Source organism: Strix uralensis, chromosome 11, assembly GCF_047716275.1.
Source record: "Strix uralensis isolate ZFMK-TIS-50842 chromosome 11, bStrUra1, whole genome shotgun sequence".
In the NCBI taxonomy this organism is placed as follows: Eukaryota; Metazoa; Chordata; class Aves; order Strigiformes; family Strigidae; genus Strix; species Strix uralensis.
The window spans coordinates 10,323,476-10,345,511 of record NC_133982.1 but is presented as its reverse complement, the minus strand read 5'-3'; the positions used below and the strand labels follow the sequence as shown (position 1 = coordinate 10,345,511).

At 44.9% G+C, this 22,036-nt stretch overlaps 1 protein-coding gene across 5 annotated transcripts in view; it reads right to left on the bottom strand.

Annotated features, from left to right (window-relative positions):
* Positions 1-19,780, bottom strand: part of CTDSPL2 (CTD small phosphatase like 2) — a 46,409-nt gene extending 26,629 nt beyond the window's left edge. Inside the window, exon 1 of one of the 5 annotated variants that reach the window (XM_074880560.1) lies at positions 19,761-19,780. The gene's annotated coding sequence lies outside the window, so the exon portion shown is untranslated. Of the gene's footprint in view, positions 19-17,901; positions 17,953-18,289; positions 18,300-18,676; positions 18,897-19,760 lie in introns of those variants that run through there. The other 4 variants (XM_074880564.1, XM_074880562.1, XM_074880559.1 and 1 more) reach the window with 4 other exon arrangements.
* Positions 19,781-22,036: the final 2,256 nt, after the last annotated feature.

The following is a 22,036-nucleotide window of genomic DNA, read 5'->3' as shown; positions in this document are numbered from 1 at the left end:
CAAAATCATATTATCCTAGGCGGCTGAAAAAAGAACAATTACATTTAAGGTTTCTCAGTGTTCTTGTATGTGGGAGATGAACTAATTCACAACCCTAGCAGGAAATACAGCCTGAGATAGAAAATGGCCATTAAACTTTTAAACCAAATAGTTTAAATATATCAATGTTTCAAGTTAAATACTTAGCAATTTGTTGGAATGAAGTTAGAGAAAAACAACACTGCCTTGCCATGTGAAAAATATTCTTAAAACTCTCCAAGGAGCTCTAGTCCTTCCACGCTTTGAAAAGGGAATTTTATTAGCAGCATTATCAACCTGTTTAGAATTAATTTGGTTGAATTATAACTCTGTGAAGTCTTCCATCTGTAGATTGCAAGGAGACACATATTAGATCCCAGACAGCAATCTCCAGGACAGAGAAGCGAGCAGAGGAGTGCCGAGTCAGAAGCACTCCAGCCACCCCAGCTGCCATCGGTTTCAAGGGGACATCGACAGCCGCAGCATGCCGGGCTCCTGCACGCCTCTGACACACCAGCTTTCGACTGACCACGCTTTTTTTGTGTTCCACAGGTTGAATGGATTTTTGTTTGCAATCCTTCCTGCCAGGAAGCCCTGGAAGCCAGGCACAGGAACAGAGCCTATACCCATGATGGTCACTTGGGTACAGGAAACACGTTTATGCTGGGAAGTTGAGAAGTGATAAAGGGGAGTGAAATCAGAAAGATATAGAAAAAAAGGTGCAAGAATCTGTAATCATCAGAGCAAACTTCTCAAAGGTACTTCAAGGTATGGTAGGATGACATGAGGGAACCTAGGTGGCTTGCTCCTGCTCCCTCCTCACATCTTCCCCACACTCATTTCAGAGTTTGTCTCCTCCTCAGGGACCAGGCTAGCTCACTGAGCTAGCATGGAAAAAAAAAAATTACTTCATTTTTATGCCAGTTAAATCCCTTTATAAAGGGAATCAGCGGGCATCCGAGTAACGCAACAGAGCAGGCGTGGAGAACACACAGCACACCTTGGGAGAAACACAGCCAGACATCACGCAGCTGAGATGGAGTATTTTGGAGAGCCGAGTAGGCCAGAGGTCTGAAGGTGGACGGAAGGACGCTGGGAGTCCCTGGAGGCTCCGCTCCCAGAGCACTCGCTGTGAGAGAGCGCAAGGTTCAGAGAGGCCCTGATGTCTTGGGGCAAACAGGTGGGCAGCGTGCGCGTGACGCCAAGAGCCCAGCAAGTGGTGAGGAGCGCAGGCAGTCCCACCAAGAGCTCCCCGATCTCTGTGACATCTGCCCATGCTATCACAGAATCACTGAGGTCACAAAAGACCCTTAAGGTCATCAAGTCCAACCATAAACCTCACACTGCAAACTCCACCACTAACCCACGTCCCTGAGCACCACGTCCACAGGTCTTTTAGATACCTTCCCGGGATGGTGACTCCACCCCTTCCAACACTTGACAACCCTTTTGGTGAAGAAATTTTCCCTAATATCCAATCTGAATCTCCCCGGGCACAACCTGGGGCCGTTTCCTCTTGTCCTATCACTTGTTACTGGGGAAAAGAGACCGACCCCCACCTCGCTCCAGCCAGGTAGTTGTAGAGAGTGATGAGGTCTCCCCTCAGCCTCCTTTTCTCCAGGCTAAACAGCCCCAGTTTCCTCAGTCACCCCTCACAGGATTTGTGCTCCAGACCCTGCACCAGCTTCCTTGTTCTCTGGACGTGCTCGAGCCCCCCGATGTCTGTCTTGCCCAAAACTGAACCTGGTATTCGAGGTGTGGCCTCACCAGTGCCCAGTACAGGGGGACGATTCCTGCCCTAGTCCTGCTGGCCACGCTATTGCTGATACAAGCCAGGATGCTGTTGGCCTTCTTGGCTACCTGGGCACACTGCTGGCTCATATTCAGCTGGCTGCTGACCACCCCCCCAGGCCCTTTTCCACAGGGCAGCTTTCCAGCTGCTCTCCCCCAGGCCTGCAGCGCTGCTGTGGGGTTGTTGTGACCCAGGTGCTGGACCAAGCACTCAGCCTTGCTGAACCTCATAGAGTTGGCCTCCACCTATCAATCTGATCTGCCCAGACCCCCTGTAGAGCACAAGAGGAGAATCCCCTAAGCCAGACACCAAAGCTGGGGCCTGAGCACTGCTGCTGTTAAGCCTCTTCTAGACAGTAATGGGTTTGTCCCACTCATAACTGCAGTCTCACGTTAACCCAATTACAGAAACCAATTTTCAACCACCTGTGCTATGAACTCTCTGGAAAGGGCATATTGCACAGAACTGAAATACTCAGGACTCCTAAAACATTTCTGTTGAGTATATAAACATATACACAATTGAGAGTCTTCATTCTCATTTACCTAGTTCAAAAAACTCTGAAAGGTAAGAATAGAGTTACACTGAAATAATTCAAGTTTTTGACTGACAATGGATAACCATTTACCAGGGGGAATTAGGAATTAAGTAAATGAACACTAAAACATAATGGGATTTAATATATTCAAATATGTAAAGCACATTCATTAAAATGTTACTTACACATTTTGAAAAACTGGAAAACATCCTACAATGTGACTTTATAGAACAGCAGTTTTTTAAAATATTCTGGTGAGAAATCTAAGATGACTGCCGTTTCCTGAGTAGGAATTAAACAAGACTATACTAAAAACAAATGTGTGTAAAAAGGAATTAGACAAAATTGTAAAACACTCAAAGAAGACTGACACTAGTGAAATTCTAATTTGTGAATGAAGTATTACTTAATGTTTGCTATACTACAAGTTGCCTGATTTTTCTAGAACTGAAACAAATATTAGGCAGACAAAAGATGAACCAATTTAATGTTTGTCAGTGGCGAGTATGTATTTATCCAGCAAGGAATCGTTCAGCTCATCTGTACGCTCTTGCCTGGGAGCTCTTTGGCTCATTTCACATCCTGGGTATCAAGCCTGGGGTTATAAATATCTCTAATGGACTTAGCAACAGTTACCTACAATCCTCTCAATGACAGAAGTTTGCTTTCTTAATGCTTGATACATTTGGCAGTGGACAGTTTTTACTTGAATTGTATTTGTGTTTCTTTTCTGAAACAAGCATAAACCAGACTACGATACTTAACACACTCTCTCAGTCAAAATAATCAAGTCTAAACATGTAGGTGAATTTCCTTCCTCAAACACGTACAATTCGGACCTCACCGCAGCATGCCGACGGGCGAAGAGCCCGACTGCCTGACTCAGTAAGCCAGTACCAGCCACGCTCGGGCAAGGCTCTGCCAAGGAGGTGCGCTAAGAGCAGAGCTGAACCACCGCACAGGCGCTTGCGTGGGGGATTACACTAAACAATCCCGAGCAATTTCTGTACTTTAATGCTCTTTTCAGCAGATTCTCTTTCAGGAGCTTGCAGCTCAAAATCCTCTCTCTGTGGAATAGTGTAATTCCTTCTCATCACAAAAAGTTGATACTGAAGTATTACCACAACATCATGAACCCAAAGTCAACTAAATACATTAACAACAAATATACTGAACATTTAAAGACTCAAGGCATGTTTCTGCACTATATACATGTCATATTTTAAAGTCTCAAAAACCCCTTCTTTCTTGAATCCCTTCTACATTTATAATAAACCAAGAAAGTGTGAGGAAAAAAGAAAAACCTCATTCTTCAGAAGAGAAATATATGGCAAAGAGGGACTAAATGGAATTCTCATTAAACAATTTGTGAGACAGGAAAATAAGAAATGAAGGAGCTATTACAAAGCAGCAGCTGAATGAGCTACAGGTACGATAAATTCCCCTTTTCCTGAGTCCCCACACACTAAGTTGTGAGGCTCACTACCATGTAAACACTTTGTTATTCCATGGCACAGGTACAGGGTACCTACAGGAAAGAACTTCCTGAGAATGACTCATATTTCTAAATAAGAGCATACCTCCATGAAATTTTCAGTTAGGGATGATTTATTTTCCCACCACATATGGTATTACTGTTTTATCTATTTTTCCCAAAACTATTAAAAGAAAAATTAGGCGAGGCACATCTAATTACAGGGTTTGAGGCTTTCTGATACAGGAAAAAGTTTAAGATGGTAAAAGAACAATAGTGATGAACAATAGGGAGAGATAACTGACAAGAAAATTTAAAATTACAGCGTTGAACGATTTCTACATTCAGTTCGGCACTCAGTAATAACACTGAGCTGCCACCACTGAAAACTAGATATTCCAAGCCTGAACACCAGAAGAGCTCTAGAGGAGTAAGGCAACCGAACGCACTTCAGGAGTGTAGCTTGGTGAGCGACAGGAACACATCAGGTGAAATTTTTTTGTTTATTTATTTGTTTTTCTATCTCATCAGTTTCTCTCGCATTCAAATGTAATGCCCAGGTCTTTCCCAGGCAGATCAGAGCGATGCTACAAATCCTGACTGGGTCTCGGAGAGTATCGTGCGCTCCCCAGCACCCCTAAAGGGGATGTACAGAGCGAGAGAGCTTGCAGGAGGGAGACTGAGCTCCTCCTCAGAGGTGAGGTAGTAAGAGAAGAGGAAAGGATGAAACCTGTGTCAGCTTTGTTGGGATCCTCAACATTTTTTACACAACAGAGCTTCTGCTTCTGTAAACTGTATTAACCTCCTATTGTGCACACAGCCTATGTTAACAGTATTTTTTTTTTCTGCTGCCACAGTACACCTCCCTTCCAAATGACAGAAATAAGCCAACAAACGCTCCCTTCTCTCAGAGTAACTGTGCCCATACATTAGTTTTTGCCATCACGGAGCTGGTGACCAGTGAGTATGAAAAATTCACACTGCAAAACAGAGCATACTGAAAAATGTTGTGGAATACATCAGATTTTAACAACCACAATATTCTTCCCACGTTACTTCCACAGCATTTCTTGGAACACTTTTACACAAAGCCAAGAAGGCAGTAAAATTTTTTTTACTTTTTTTTTTTTTTTAGATTTTGAGCAAGAGTGTCAATGCATGCTGTTTACGTTGTAGATACAGATGGATACGTGACCAACACACACAGAGCTGTGAACTGTCACCAAATTTAACAGCTGTGACAACTGATGCCTGGGTTTGAATTTGTGAGCTCCCAGTGGCAGGTTCAGTGTCCCACTATCAACCAGTTCAGATAATGCAGATCTCACTGCTGAGAAAATGTGTTCGTTCCTTTCCAATATTTCTAGACATACAAGCTGGATCACAGCGGGCAGATCCACAGAAAGGGGAACCAAGAACAAATATTTTCTTCAATTTCCTTTTAAACAAGTAATACCAATCATAGTTTGCCAGCACGTTTCATCACTGCGACGCGAACCAGTTTTCAAGTATGAAGAAACATCCCAACGAGAAGATGCGTTCACTGAGCTGGCTGACATCCATTCACACGGTGCTAGTGATGCTTTCAAGAAACGTAAGATCCTGTGCTGGTGTACGAGAAGCCCAAGTCACTGGGAAACGGACAGGAAGCTGGTAAGTCTATGGCTGGTGGGGAGAGAGAAATCTGGGACAAACGATAACCCAGGTGTAACGATATACCTGTCTGGACTCACCACAAAGCCAAGGAGAATGACTTGGAGATAAAGTCTTTCATCCAGACAGGCCCCAAAGCACTTTACAAACTTCAAGAAAATGCTTTTGTTAGTTCAAAGATGTTGAGACTTTTCCCCCCTCAAAGACTCTTGGCCTTTCTTTAACCAACTTATTCTCCTTCCCTAGAAAATCACAGCAATTTCATGTTATTCCAGCTGATGTATTTCATATTTTGCAACATACTGTATTACTCGTCACTCTCCTCAAATCTTCAAGTGTGTTCTTCTGCAACTGACTCCTAGAAAGACAACTATTAACTAGGAAACCATGATCCAAAGAAGTCTGGAAGTAGTGCTCGTATAGTGTAGGTAAAAGCAAAATAAGACGACACTGATTCTAGCAAAACACACAGCATGTACTATTCAAATGTTGGTGCTTGGTTATGAAATCTGGATAAATGTATACAGAAACCAAAAGTTCCATCAAAACAATAGCTAGCAATTGTAACTATCAAAGACACAATGCAAATGGCACCTCTAAATTTTCCTTGTTTCACTGAAAGCACTTTTTCTTCTCTTTGGCATCTTTCAGGTTACTAAGGCATTTCAATCTGAAATAAAATCACTCTTGAAACCCCTGGGCTTCAGTCCCTCATTTTAACCACGATTCCTCAATGCCTCTGCCATGGGCTCACATACATAGTTCTATGCTCCCAAAGCTTAAGCATCTCCCCTAAAGAAACATTTTCTTAGAAAGATTTTGCCAAAGAATGAAGGCAGCTTTTTATAACTGGCCTTAACAAAAAATATAGATTTTCTGTTACTTTATTTTTCTGCTCCAGCAATCATATTTCTAGGCACCATTGTTTTGTCACTGCTTTGCTAGTGAGGCTTTGTTTTGATTATACTATATGCATTTGGAACTGAAAGTTTATTCCCTCCTGGCCAAGATATTTTTCTCTTTGCGACTGAGGGTACACTCTTGGAAATAATTCAGTCTTTTCGGTTTGGGTCAGACTACTAACCAACAGAGAAAAATGGAGAGCTGGGTTAATCATACAAGAGTTAATCTCAGAACAGAACCCCAAAATCTGCTGCCGAAGAAAGATACTATTTACAATCTCTGATGTTGCCAAGACAAGAATTTTACATCAGTCATATTCAGATACTGTGAAGCTCACCAATAGCTGAGATGTTTTGAAAAAAGTTTGCAGTGCTTGAGTTCAGACGAGCTGATAACAAATTCCACTAGAACCAGCACTGTTCCTGTTGAGATTCTGGAACAGACCAGCTGTCTTTAGACATATTAGGCTCTCTGGACATTTAATCCATGCTGCTAGGCACACAGGGAGCCTATTTTTGGAAGTCATCTCCCTCTTGTTACAACCCGTGGTATAGACAAGTTGCTAAACACTTCCTGAACAGACCTTCCAGGATGTTGCCTGACCACAAAAAAATCCTAATTAGTTACTTTTTTTAATTGTTCATCTCATCCATACTAGTTATCTTCTTAATTAAAAAAAAAAAGGCAAAAAAAATCAAGAGTATTAATAAGCCCAAGTAAGTCTGTGTTGGACTATGGAAGCCATGGAGTAACTCCTGTGTTTGTTACAAGAAGCTAGTAATTTTTTGCAAGGTCTACACAAACAAGAGAGTTGCATTTTGCTCCAGAAAACCTAACCTTGCTCAACTTCACCTTAATCTTCCTGTGGGATCAGAACCACAATCACATATTCCACAGGCCTTTGTCAGGTTGCTATCTTTTAAAAGGCTAGATAAGGTTTTTGGCTGCTCCTTTGGCCTTAAAAATAGCAGACTATTTTTATTGTAGGATAAAAACTCTTTAAATGATAATATGATTCTTATTGCCCTGGAAAACATTTTTCCTTGGCACACTGTATAGCTTCAAAACCTTTAAAAATAGTTTAAACTGTGCTCTCTACCTTGTAAGGGGCTGCTATTATGCTCTTCTCACACCTGGCTTTCCTGATTTAAAAATAAAAAAATCAACCAACTCTGTTATTAAAAATGGGGAAAATGCCATCACAGTCAAGACTTTTATCAGTCACTGTCCATACAAATTTTAAACTGAACATTTTCCATTACACTTACATGCTGATTTAAACCTGATTTTTTCATAGCCCATTCTGGCCTATTTCTTGCATGGAAAACTTCATTCTTATAAATTTCAGTCTCTGAGATTAATTTGCTAATTCATGCATGTACCTAAGTTAAAACTGATATGAAAATAAGTGCTAAAGTTTTAACAGCTTTACTAATTTGTGAGTGAAATTATGTTTTGACATACAACCTTAAAAACATATTATTGAGATGTTATGAACTTGAATCTCATTCAGTTTCAAAAACTTAACTGAAACGAGTTTCAGGGACCTGTCTGATCCCATCACAACGAGGCTATTTTACACATTTTAATTTCTTTCATTATTTTTTTCCCCCCTATTTTGGGTGAAAAATCCACAAGAAAAAACAAACCTCGTTGGCAGTAGAAAGTTACAGGAAGTTTCTGGTCAATATTCCAGTAATATAAAGTACAATAAGCACAAGTTATCAACAGCAACAAAAGTTTTGTAAGCCAAAACTGATCTGCATACACACTATAACGTTTCCTTTCTTCTTTGGTTCTACCCTGAATTTCACTTATTTATTTCACAAGCTATTTGCCTCCAGTTTGGTGAACATATCTCTGCTACTTTATGTAATGAAATAATAACTTTATGGCTGTAAAGTAGCAGATATGGCTCTGTAAACAAACAGGGAAATGCTCTGTTGAGTGAGAAGATGCTGTTTGTCTAGTGGAAAGTCTTACTGGTGTCTTGTCTTTGGAAAGTTTATGTCTGAGAAAAAGGAAAGAGCTATAGAACTACTAATACTGCTGTTACTGATGCTGTATGGTGCAGGTTTACATTCTTAAGAAAAACCATGCAAAACCAGCTAGCATTTTAGTACGCCCAGAGAGACTTTGCAAGTCAGAGAAAAAGGAGGTTGCACATCTGTGTCCCGGGGCACGGATTCATATGCTACGCTAGTAAATCTGAATGGAGAAGCGGCCCAAGTCCACTCATCTCCACGCTCGTCCCATAGATCTATAGCTGTATATTTTAAAACAGAGAAACCTGCAAGAACAAAAAGTGCTGCTACCACCTATGAGCTTACACGGTTGTTGGATTTTTTCCAGTCATTCCCCAGCGTTGGGAGCAAAACTGGCCTCCCCAACAGGAATCCCAAGGGTGAGAAAGGGCCATGCCACGTTCCAGAGCAATGCAAGTCTTCTTGACAGTGGTTAATTTATTACATTACAAAGCAGTTACATTATAATTTGGAAGAATTTTCCAGATACTGAGGAGACCTCATGGAACTTAAATACCAAACTTAATGCAAGTTAACTTAAATACCAAACAAATATGTGGAAGAAAGTCAGTTGTCACCTTTGTGCCATATAGTAAATCCGACAGAGCACACAATACTTGTCACCAGAAGTGCTGAAGAAACAATTCAGCAAAATCATGGAAGAGTATTCTTGATATTTATAAATGTTTTAATGAAAATAGAAGGAATGCTTTCTGATTTCCATACCTCCTTCCTCTACATCCCTTATTGCGTATCATGACCAAGGGGGAGCAGGTAGGGGGAGAGGGCAAGAAAAGGCAGCCTACAGTTCAGTGATGTTTTCTCTGACAGCAAAGTCAGTTTAAGGAGCTTTGACTTTGCTGCCTTTCAGCGTGTAGTTGCAAGACGCTGGTTTTTGCCGAGCAGCTGGCACAGGGAGTTCCAGCCTCCCCTTCTCCGGCACAGCTCACTCCCACCCGCATGACAGAGTTTGCTGCTCTGACAGGCTGTGGCTCCATGGCAGCCCGAGCCAATCTCAGTGCCGTCATCCTCCTGCACCCTCCCCGAGGCAGCTTTGGCACTTAGCTAACCCTCCACTTAGCCATATTTTTAGGCCAGCTTAGTAAACTGAAATGTTTCGACACAGAATCATAGGAGCAAGGGGTGGAATAAAAACATACAACTCCTGGCAGGGGAAAGCACAGCTGTAGTAGTGAACCAGCAAGCCCAGGCCACAGGGTTACAGCACCAATCCATGACCAGCCACGCACAACCATGTAACGTAACACAACTGTTGAGGCATCAGCGCGCTCCCGGACGGTGCTCAGGAAGGGCTCAAAGCACTCCACAGGAGAGGGCCGTTCCCCACAGGCAGGGCAGAGGAGGTCACTCTGCGCTGGAGGAAGAGCGCTTAGCAGGGAGGATGCAACCTGTGTCACGCCGCTTGCTCTCAAGGCCGAGGGATGGGTCCTGGCCCACGTCACTGGCTGGTCCGTGGGACTGCAGCAGCCACGAGACTGTTCTAAGTTGCTGTGGAACCACAGCCGCAGCTGCTCCAGTATCAGCCATGAGGCTGGGGCTTTGTGTCGATGTGATCACTGAAACTATTCAGGTTTTACTTTTTCCTTTTATTTTCTGGCACATTATTTTAACAAAGACCATCCAGTCACAAATTTTTAAAGCAACAGTATTTTATGTCATGGGTTTCATTTGCTTATTGTACTCTCGATGGGCTGTATTCTTTAGCATTGATAAGCTTTTTCTATTACAGTTGATTTTTTTTTACAGCTTTGTTTCTAGAGAAAATAAGGCTTATGCAATTGCACTGTCCGTAACTGTCTGTGTGTCTGTCAGTCCTCCTCTGGCAAATGCAGAACCCACTGACCAACCTCAAACCAATTTCACAGAGGGAGAAAAACTTCAAACATACCAAGTTCCTACAAGTTTTCTGAAAAATCAAAAGCTATGTAGGTAAGAGACCCTTTCAGCATCCCCAATAACCGACAAATGGCCACAGCTCAGTCCTTACTCCACATCCACTCTGGCTACACACAGACACACTCCACCTTGTCTCCTTTCGCAGCTCCCCTCTGAAAGTAAGGTCAGCTCCTGAGCAGACAGGGCACTGACTGAACAGCCCCGCATCCTGCTTCCAGCTCAACCAGCAAGCAAACCCAGTGGAGGCACCTTGGGCACCAGGAGGTACTCTGACTGGAGGTGGGGATGCCTGAAATACTGTGGATAGAGAGTCTGGAGGTATTACAGGAGACGAGAGGGCTGGAAGGCACAAAGGAATAAGAGTCTGGGGGAAAACAGACCTTATTAATTCTGTTGCTCAAGAAACAACATATAACTAACCAGATCATTTTAGCTTGTGCTCGTGGTTCATTAAGAAGAATCCTCATTTATGACACAATATGACAATAACTGAAATAGAGTTTGAAGAAAAATGCTAAGCACACCATTCAGGTAAATGGAACAACTTTTGTCCCTGAGCACTACAGTGGATCAAAACTCCTACAGAGGAATATTTAAAAACCTGCACATTAAAGTGTGTGTGTGTTGGGGGGGGGCGGGGGGGGGGGGGGAATCATTCTCTCATCCTTTCACTATTATGTATGTTATAAATCAGAAATTAGGTTTTTTTAACTCTCTTTGAACACAGAGGATAAACCAAGTCCGCCCAGATGAGTTTAAACAACCATCTACTACAAACCGAGTTAACGCGGCAGACCCTGTGCAGGAGATGAGGAGTGTCCATCTAGCCAGAGGGAAAAGAGCAGAGCTGAGCTATGGCACTCAAGTAACAGGTGAAAAAGCATCTGTTCAGACATTTAGAAAACTCTGCACAGATTTTACATGATTTGCTTCTATCCTGTGATGGTTGACTGAAGGCTTTAAACCCTCTTTTACAGCCTTTTCACATCACATTTGTCCCTTCTTCAGTTTGTCTGTGCTTCTCCTTTCGCAAACAAAAACTTTGCAAGTGAGACGGCATCTTCTGCCTTCTCATAAGGCAAGATGTTGTTTATCATAATTCTGCACCAGTTTCTTAGTTTGGATCTAGTGTGAGTTTTTAAAACAGATCTCCTCATCGTCCCATTCACAGTGCTTCAGTTCACGTGAGAAAGCCATCTCAGAGCACACCAACTGGAGTCCTCTGAAATAAAACTGGAAGATACACTTCAACCACTAAAGGACATGGAACCAGACCGAGTTAAAATGAAATGCAAACAACATGGACATCAAGTCCTCAACACCAACAGACACATTCCACAGGTCTGTTCCTACTGCATCGCACTATTCAGCAACAGAGATGAAGACTGACAACACTCTGAGAGTAAGCTGATATAACAGCAGCGGGTTTATCAGCACAGTTACTTTAGTTTAAAAATAAAATTAAACCATCAGACAAACCAAAAAAAAAAAGCCCTTTACCCTAGTAATTCTGACAAAGTATCTGCAAACACAGGCACAGAGCCTTTCAAACTCCCAGCAACAAAGTAAATGGCACATTAACAGCTACACCTACTCCTCTAACCTTACAGCACCTAAACTGAAAGGGGACAGAAAATGCATAAAGAGGAGAAAGAGCAAAGAGCAATCTTCTTGAAATAACTTTTTAATTTTGAAAGCATGGACCACTGATGACAAATGTTTATTTCCTAATCTTAAACTACTTTATGGTTTGGAACCCTATTATGTTAATTGACTCAGGACATTTTTATATTAACTATTAATCTTTGAGATTGAACATGATGAAACATTTTGCAGGTATATAATAAACCAGTCTCCTATCAAACCAGAATTATCTTCAAATAAGTCCGACAGGGTAATTAAGCATAACAATTAAGCATGACACCTCTTCACCTAAAACCGTATCTATACAGCCCATTTTTCCAAGTGAGCTCTCAAAGACTTTCTCCTAAGAGTGCTGGTAAGCTTTCTAGTCCCTAAGCAATACAAAACTAAGGAACTCTAAATCCAGTCATTACAGCTGTTTGAGAATATCATTTTAGCTACATTCAAGTCTTCAAAAGTTTCTTCCAAATCTGTATTTTTAAGAACATAAGTTAAAAGTATCAAGATTCCACTAACTTTTTTTGTTTTCTTTTTTAATACTCATCAGTTCTGTCTTGATAAGCAACATAAACAAGGTTTTCCAAACATATTTAAATCGATTTAATTCCAGCTGCTTGGTCTTGACGAGTTTAAGGCATCAAATATATTGAGCTAGGTAATTCAATCAAATATACTATACTTAAATCTAGTATACACAAAGCCCATAAATACCTTTAATGTTCTTGAAGATATTCCTGCTGTTTATAAATTACTTCCTTTACTTCTTCTACACTTTCCCCCCCCAAAAGCAAACCTTAAAACTTCAGTTCATATTATGCTTTTCTTTAGCAAACACAGAAACAACCTAACAGTTGCCCCTATACTACTAGTAACTAGCTTTCTCTTATCCTCTTTATTTATTTCTTAACTTCTGACAGCCATTCTTTCTCATCATTTCTCAGACACACAACTGCAGTACAAGCAGTGTGCCACAGCCACATTTTCAAAAGCAAAGGAGCTCAGCTCTCACCTCTAGGATTTATCTCCCTCCCAGGTGATGGATTTGAATCAGGTGACCAGGCATCACACGACAGCCCAAAGGCATTATTTCATATAAAAGGAAGCCTGCTGCACCTAAATGAGCTCCCCTAGGATAGTAAAATGAGAGAAGTTCCTGGGAAAGGGAGAAAAGAGAAGCAACTTGGGTAGTGCTATCACATCTGAAAAGGCTACTGGAAAATGAAGCAAGGACAAAGGAGACTGTAGCCAAGCTGTTAACTCAAGCCAGCCCACCCCTTCCTGAAATAGCAAATACTCTGAAAACACCAGCTATGAGATGTAAACTGCAGAAGAGCGAGCCTAGAGGAAACTACAACGGATGATGCAAAATCCCACCACAGAGGGTAAGAAATAAATACACCTGTATTAGACTCTTTGCTCTGGCACCTTCAGCCCCTGCATACTAAGCCAAAGATACTGAGTATCCTTGAAGCCCTGTCTAGACCAAGGAAAACTATGTTAGACTATGTCTAAACCAGAATCTTTACCAGTACAATACCACCTGATGGAAATGTGAAAGGAAGGGGAAATACTGTTTTTCCCTAGTCAAATACAGCCAGGGTAACAAGCCTCCTAGTAAGTGCAAACGCAACTTGTGCTGGCCAGAGGAACCCTTCTGTGTAGGGGTTTTACTGCTAACTAGGCTGGGATTGCTGTGCCAGTAAAGTCCTTGTGGTATAGTCTAATCCTTAGATTGAATTACCTACCTTCCTCTAATTAGCACCTCCTAAAACATAGGGTGAACCAAAGCAATCATGTTTTAGAATGGCCCAAAGTAAACTGAGTTATGATTTAGACTGAATCAGTGCAGCTAAAGCTAAATGGCTTAGAACAACTGCTCTGATCTGATCTGAGTTCCTGTTAATTTATTAACTTAAATTAGCTATTCCTAAACATAGCCTAAATAAGGACAGGTTCCTTTTCTTTCATACGAGGCTCCAAGGATGCTAACATGCCCTACAGTATCACCTTCCCAGCCTCGCTCTGCTGATAATGGCACTCCTGCTGTGTTGCCACTGTGTGTGTTTATATATATAAAATAATTTATTTATAGGTAAATTCCAATCCAAACGTTTTAGAGTTTTTCTCCCACTTACACTTGGTATATTGGCAATGAATAGGATATATTCTTCAGCATTGTGCTGCTTTCAGTATGCATAGCTTGTTTTCCAGATGCAGGGGAGTTAACAGCTCCTTTCAGTTAAACTTATCTTCATTATAATGTTACACTTAAACCTGCACTGCTACAATAAATATTATGGATTTAAATCTAGAAGCGTTTCATGCCTTCTAACTAGATTCCTCACCCAAAAAAAGAAATCCTGAATTCAGGCAGGAGTTTGGACTATTAGGGATAACTTCAATTTCCATCACCTCTCTTATACATGACTCTGGCATCCACGCCACGGAGTGGACAGAGGATCCTCATTAGATCTAATGCAACAGACACGCGGCTTCCTAAATGTTGGCTTTAGGGTTATTTTTAGCTGGATGCATAGAAATCTGATTGATGGGGCTGGGCTCTCATAAAACTTTCCCCACGGGGAGCTGTATTTTTTATGTCACAATACAGCAGAGATCAATGCGGCTGCTGAGTTAATCCTGTCCACCAGCGGCTGCATGTTTCCTTCCCTTTGGCTTGTCCACAGATCTTGGTGTTCCCATAAATACTGACCCATCAGAGAGGGAAACCGAGGCAACAAGGGACGTATGTCAGATCGCACATCCTGGCAAAGGTGAAAAGACACTTCAGGCTGATACTCAACTCATTATTTTCTTACACTAGATTGTCCTGACAAGTGTTTTCCTTGGATCACGAGGTATGATGAAAGAACTTCTCATTTTCCATAGTTAAGAGGACCTTAATCAAAGTAATTACTGAAACTGATCTGATTGGGAAGTAATCTATTTAGAAAAAGTTAAGACTGCCAACTGGGAAGCTACTATCCAACCTCTGAAACTGATTGCTTTAGATGTGGATGATTTCACACTTAATTTTTCAAGTGCTGTTGAAAATGTCTTCACCTGTGAATGTAAAATATTTATTTTTCTAAAATACTAAATAATGGCCATCTAGGCAACTCAACATGTAAACAACATGTTACACTGGCTTTCAAGCATCTCGGTGCATGTGAGTTTCTCCTCCAAGCAATCAGAAGAGATAGACTGCACTGCAACTAACACCACTTCTGCAAATTAACCTGTGTTTAAAGTACGCTGCAAGGCCTGACGCTGTCAAAATCCCCACCCGAGACAGCTACTCTTTTTAAACAAGCTTGTAAAGAGCTTACTGTTCCCTTACAGGATCAGAGCGGCATGATTCAATTTAAATAGTCTGCCCCTAAAATTGTAATCCATTATGAATTTGATTAGTCAACTATGCATTTATGGTGCATATTTGCAGTTTTTGAAGACTTATCCAGGATGTATAAACATCAAATGAACTTTTCATACACAACAGATGAAAAACAATCTTCCATTTAAAATTTACAAGAGATTGGGGCCAACACTTTAGTGGTAATGTAAGCTGCCAGCGAATGAAAGAATTTCATTCAGACTTAGTCCTCTACTTTCTGGGCTAATAAGAGTAAGAACCATCATATCTGATCTGCTCACAGTAATGAATGAGAAAGGCACTTGTCTGAGAGGAATGCTCCTAAGAAAGTACGGAGTAAGGACGCAGTCACAGGGGGAGTGTGAGGGGCAGACAACAGCCTTTACATCTGGGATAATCCTAATAGTCCTGTGCTGACATTATCAAAGTCCAAAACCCACGATACGGAGGAACTGGCTCCCCTAGGGAGACCAGGCTGAAAACACATGGGTAGGGAAGAACTTGTACAGGGTTTGAACAGGGAGAAGCTGCAAACCCGTAAACTGGAAAAGGCAATTTTAGAGTTCTACAATTACACTGACTTCAGTGGTGATCTTGAAATGATCATGATGATGTGCTGGAGCTTCCAGTTACTCCTTCAGAAGGGCAAGAAATCTCAAGCTTCTTTCTGTCAAAGTATACATACATCCAGAAATGCACATTAACTTCAAATTTCTGCCAAATTCCAGTCCTACTTAATACATGCTGCTCTCACACACTCACAGAATGGTCGAGGTTGAAGGGAACTCTGGAGGTCATCTTGTCCAAGCCCCTGCTCAAGCTTCTCTCCCAAGGTCTTGCCAAAATAGTTCAGTCTGACTTTCAGCACTGGTTCTTACCAAAATGTGCAAGTACTCCAAGTTATTACTCCACTTACACCTATGAAAAGGTTTCTTCCACGGGAATGAAATATTTGCATAGAAAACTGTCAGAGAGAAAATGTGATTCTTAGTGTCTTCTGCAAACACTATTTTTGTTGGTGTCAACCTCAGCAGCATTACAAGTGATCAAAGAAAATAAAAGGCAATACAGTATGGAAAAACTTTGTAAGATGAAGACTAAGTTTCCTTTTTAATTCAGTAGACTTTTTTTTTTTTAACTGCTTAATGCTATTCAGCCTGCAACAGTGTCACGTCAGTGTGCTGGGGAATCAACCCAGTGGAAGGAAGTTATCAACACTTGTGGTGGAAGTCTGAAGATGGAAAATTACCTTTAAATTATGAAAATGCATGTACAGCTCCAGCATATGTGGAATGTTTACATCTTTAGAAAAATGATCTAACTGTACCATTAAATCTTTGGGACAGACTGACAAGAGAATTTTTTCTTTAATGAAAGAACTTTCTCAGATGAAACAGGAATGTCAGCTTCAGTGCATACTCCACTGACTGGAACAGGATCAAGTCTTAACTAAGTTCCACATAATGTTTTCAGGGGAAAAGTGGAGAATGTTTTATGGAATTTAAGTCTGGACTTGGCTTGCATCCTAGAACATATATCTTGTTATGAAAACTGCTGAAACACTTTTAAGTGGGCAAGCCACAAGTGTCCTTGGAGCTATCCAGTCAACTGGAAGTCACACAGGAGGCAAAACCTTCTGAAGTAGAAAAGCTTGAAACTGGAAGGAGGGGGTGAGGGATGGGCAAATAATCTTGGAAACATATCTGTTATATAGAACTGTTTGCTTGTGCCTACAGCGTGAAGTAGTTACAACTTGTTTTCTGCTATTGTCACAGATCCAGTATGTTACTCTGGCTAAATCATAAGCTCTTCCTGCCTCGGTTCATCCATGTGTAAACCTGGTTCACTAACTCTTACCTTAATGTGTCATGGGGCTTAATTAATAACACTTAGGTCTTTTAAGCCCTCTACAAACATTAACTACTTCTTGTAACAACTCTCCGAGGTATTATTATCCCCGTTTTACTGATGGAGAAATGGCAAAAGAGGTTGTGATTTGCCCAAGGCAACAGAGTAATAGTTATACTTAGAGATCCTCTTCACGGACTACTGTATTGTAACAGGGGAAACTTATCAAGAAAGACAAAGCCAATAATTACAGTCTCAAAATTACTTTTAAAAATGCACCATAAGCACCTGGAAGACTATGAAAAAGCCCTACCAGAAACAATAGGCTTGGGATCACAACAAGTGCCACAATCATCCTCCCAGAGGAAGAAATATCCCGGGCGGATCTAGGCTAGAGCTCACCAAAACAGCCACAAATAAGACCTGTCCTCTCATGTGCTCCTAAGTACCATAAAATTGAGTAACAGGCTTGTACAGTACTCTTTAGTAACACAGAAGCGAGCAGATAATCAATGTGGTATGCAACATGCTAATGCCTTACGCTGCGTGCCCAGGACTGACGGGGAAGGCGGCAGCGGGTTGAGATGGCGGTGGTCCTGCACCCTCCTGGCCGGTACCTCACAGCCGCCCCCGGCCCTCCTGCCCTCGCAAGTGACAGCAGAAAGTTGGTGTTTTCCCCTCTGCCCAGCCGTGCTGCCACCCTCCGCACCAGCCTACCTCCGCCCGGGAGCCCCGCGGCGTCGCGCCGGTGCCTGGCACCCGAAGAGGAGGCAGCGCGGCGGCAGCCCCCCGGCCGTGTCCCCCCACCTCCCGCAGCCGGTGACAGGCACGTCCAGCGCTGCCACCCCGTCGACGACGACAACAACAACAACAACGGCAGCAGCAGCCAGCAACAGGCGCGACCTGCGCCCCGCGGCAGCCAGCGCCGGGCATGGCCCGCCCGTGTGTAGCCGGGGCTGGGATGCAGCCCGCGGAGCTACGCCCCCTCCGCCGGCCCGGGACGCGCCCCCGCCGCCCCCCTCGCCCTCCTCCCCGGGGCGCACCGCGCAGCCCCCCCGCCGCCGCCCGGGGGACGGGACGGGCGGGACGGGCGGCGGAGACTCACCGCAGGCCTCGGCCTAGAGGGGCAGGCGCGGGGGGGGGGGGGGGGGGGGTCGGCGCGGGGGTGACAGCCGCGCCGACCGCTCCTCCGGGGGCTGGCCCGGGAGGGCTGAGCACCCTCCCCGCTCCGGCGCGGCCGGGGCTCGGCTGGCCTCCGCGGCCGGCCAGGGGAGGTGAGCGGGGAGGGAGGGAAGGAGGGAGGGACGGGGTGTCTCCACAGGCAGCGGGGCGCGGAGCCCGGCGGGCGGGCGGGGACGCGGGGCGCAGGGGCCCGCCGCGGGGCAGGCCCTGAGGGGAGGCTCCCGCCGGTCACTCCGGAGCGGCCACCCCTTCCCTTCCCACCTGATCCCGGGCTGGGACCCCGCGCTGGCTCAGCCGCCGCCTCGCTTACCTGCGGGTGCGGGGTGCCGGGGAGGCGGGCCCCCGGGGTCCGGGTCCCCGGCGGCCGGGCCGGGCCGCGCCGGGCCGAGCCGGGCCGGGCGGGCGCCGCTGTGTTTACACCGCCGCCGGGGCTCCGCGCTCCGCAGCCGCTCAGCAGCCAGTCGCCATTTCCCGCCTACCGACCTGCTACACCGCACGGAGGGACCCGGATGGGGAGAGGGGCCGCCGCGCAGGCGCAGCCCGGCCGGGGGAGGGGGGCCTGGGGCCGGCGGCGCCGGGGCAGGCCGGGAAGGAGGGAAGCCGCGGCCTGGCGCGGGGAGCGGCGCCCCGAGGCGGCGGGCCCGGCCCGGCGGGGAGGGCGGAGAGCGACGGGCCGCGGCGCGGCGGGAGAAGGGGCCCGGCCGCCGCTTCCCCGGGCCGGGAGCCGCCGCTGAAGGGCGGAGGCTGCGCCTCAAGGCGCCGGGGGGCGGGAGGCTGAGGGGGCAACGGCCGCCTCGCTCGCTGGGCGCCGGGGCCCGGCCCGCCGCGCCCTGAGGTGAGGCGAGGGGCGAGCTGTGAGGGGAAGGGGGGAACGCGCGAGCGAAGGCGGGGGGGCGCTGTGAGGCGGGAGCGGTCGGGGCCCCGCCGCGGGGTGAGGGGGGTCCCCGCCGTTGGCCGCCCTGAGGCCGGGTCGCGGCGGCCCTTCCCGGGGGAGCGGGCGCCCGGGCCGGCTCGGTTCTCCTTCCCCCGGCCTCCTTGCTCCGGAGGAGGCGGCGGTGCGGCCGGGCGGGAGGGATTCCCGGCGGAGCGGCGAAGCGGTTGCGGGCGGGAGTAGCGTTTTCCTGCGCTCCCCGGAGAGGAAGCGGCGCGGCCACCGCTGCAGCCGGAGGGGCGGGCGGCTGGCGCCCAGACAAGCGGCCGGGAGCCCGGGGGAGGCCGCCCCCCGTCCCCGCCGCGGGCCGGTGGCTGCTCCGGCCGCCCCCTCCCCTGCCCCGGGGGCCGCGCGTCCCTTCTGGGCCTCGACACGTTCCCCCCGGCCGGTCAGTGGCCGCTCGGAGGCGGCTGCCAGTTCCGATCTTGCCCTGCCCTTGGACGCTCGGCTTATGGCGCTTTACCTTCCCCTCCAGAGCACGGGCAGTGCTGGTTTTGTGGTCTGAGTCGCAGTTTTAAGACGCCTGCGGAGGCTAGCGTGAAGTTTTATTTCCACTTTCTCTTTTTTTTTTTTTTTTAGGCAGCCTCTTTCGGTGTGAAATGTTGAGGATGCCGCGTGCTTTAGTATTTGATTTGATGAAGCAGCTTGACCATCTCGTGCAGTAAAGTCTAAGAGGATGTAGCCAGGTTAGAGTTGTAATTTGCATCCTACTGAACTTGTATATCTAATTTTTCTATCGACGATCACTTTTATTTACTGAGCTTTTTAAACAGAAACCTTCAGTCCTCAGGTTAACATGTTTCGGCATTAGGATAACTTCTCAAGGTATTGCTCAAAGTGGAATGCTTTTGCAAAAGTAGCTGGTGTCCGTATTCTCTAATTTAGCTGTAGGCAGAAACCCACACAGGTATTGTGCGTCTTCTTTTTCTAGTACCTGTTGACTCCCTTCTTAGCTTTTAAACCTGGATCATATTATAAGAGTCCCAGCTCTCTAGTCACTTAAAATATTTATTGGCTTGTTAAACTGAACCACATCTGCTGCTGTGAAGCCAGGATTTGTTTTAGAATTCTATCACAGGACTGTAATATTCTTTAGCAGAAGACATTGTAAAGCTGATTTTTATTACCTCTTTTCTTAAGAAACTGTGGTAAAAAGGCAGTGGAAACAGCATAGTCCTCGTTCAGAACAGGTAGCCTTATTCCTTTAGAGCACTAGAGTATTTCTAAACACGCTCATTAACCATAGCACTTGAATATTTTTTGTATGATCAGCTGTGAAAAAGGTTAGCTTGGACATGTTAAAACTTAATTAAGTTTGTCAGTCCATTAAGAAGAACTAGTATGACAAGATAACTTTGTGATGTCTCATAGTACAAACCCAAAAGGACGTTTGCTGATACTTAGAAAGTGGGAGTTTTGAAAAATGGTAGGTGGAAATACTTTTTCAAACCATGTAATTAGAATGAAACTAGCTGCCAGAGGAAGTCATTCAGCAGGATTCGAAGTGAGCAGATATTTGTGTGAATACCAGAACAGCTGAGTGCATTTATAACGAAAGCCAAAAAAACATTTAGAAGAGAGGTTAAAGCATATGTCTCAGGGTTCAACCTAATCTTTATGGGAATGAGAACTGTACTTTTCTGCGCTACAGAATATTAAAATACATCTTTCCCAGTGGTCTTGTGCTCTCCTCACGTTCCCTGGTTCTGAGCCGTGTCAGGGAGAGGCTATTGGACCAGCAGGATTGTGAGCTTTGCCACACGTCAGGTGGGAAAATGTAAAATCATGTTGCTAATTGATGTTGCTGTGAAGGCAGAAGTTCAAAGGTCCACCTGCTGTAACCTGTTCCCCATGTTCTAGTGTATACTGTGAAAAGAGCATTAGCTCTGCGTGTGTAAAATGTAAAAATGCTGAATAATGCGGCGTCCGCCTGCGTACACATGAAGCATTAGAGGCTTTGAATGTGTGTTCGGCTCAAAGAAAAGGCTCGTGTGTTGGCAGCAGCGGGTTTTTCCCCTGACAGTGGATTTCAGGCACTGTCAGACTGAGATATTCTAGGTGTGTGTTTTCTTCACTTTACAGAGGAACTGAAGGAGAAAAATGTATAGTTGCCAGAACGTTGCACATTCTTGAAATGGTATACTCTGAGTGCTCATTTGAAAGGCCATTCTTCATATTTTATGATTTCCTCTCTGCTCTTTTTTTCTCTAAGTCTTGCTGATCCATTAGCTTTGTGTTTATATGTTCATTTAAAATGACATGCTTTAGAGCGACTTCCCTGTTTGTTGTAGAGATCGAGCACTGGTGAGTCCACCAGGTTCTCTTGGCAGGCTCTTTCAAGTATCTGCAGTTAGGGGGTTGAGTTTAACTTCCAGCTGTTGCGTCCAGCGCTTCTCAGCAAGATCCAAAAGCTGCTGGAGTTCCTCTTCCATGTGGCAGGACCCATGTGTAGGGATCGGGTCATCCCTCAGAGTTCTGTTTCATAAGCTGAAATCCTAAATCTTGCCTTGCGGGCTTTGCTTTTTCAGGGGGAAAGGGTCTAATTCCCTGGATATTTTGGGAGGGTGAGGGTCTCTTGGTTCTCTCTGGTATTTCAGCATCCTTCCTGCAGATGCCACTTGGTACTCTGAGCACAGCAGTTCAATCTAGTTTATTTTTGCCAAAGTGAAAACAACTGTGACATGACTGAGAGAGAGTTGTTGTATAAACAAAATGATTCTTGTTTGGGTTTATATTTTT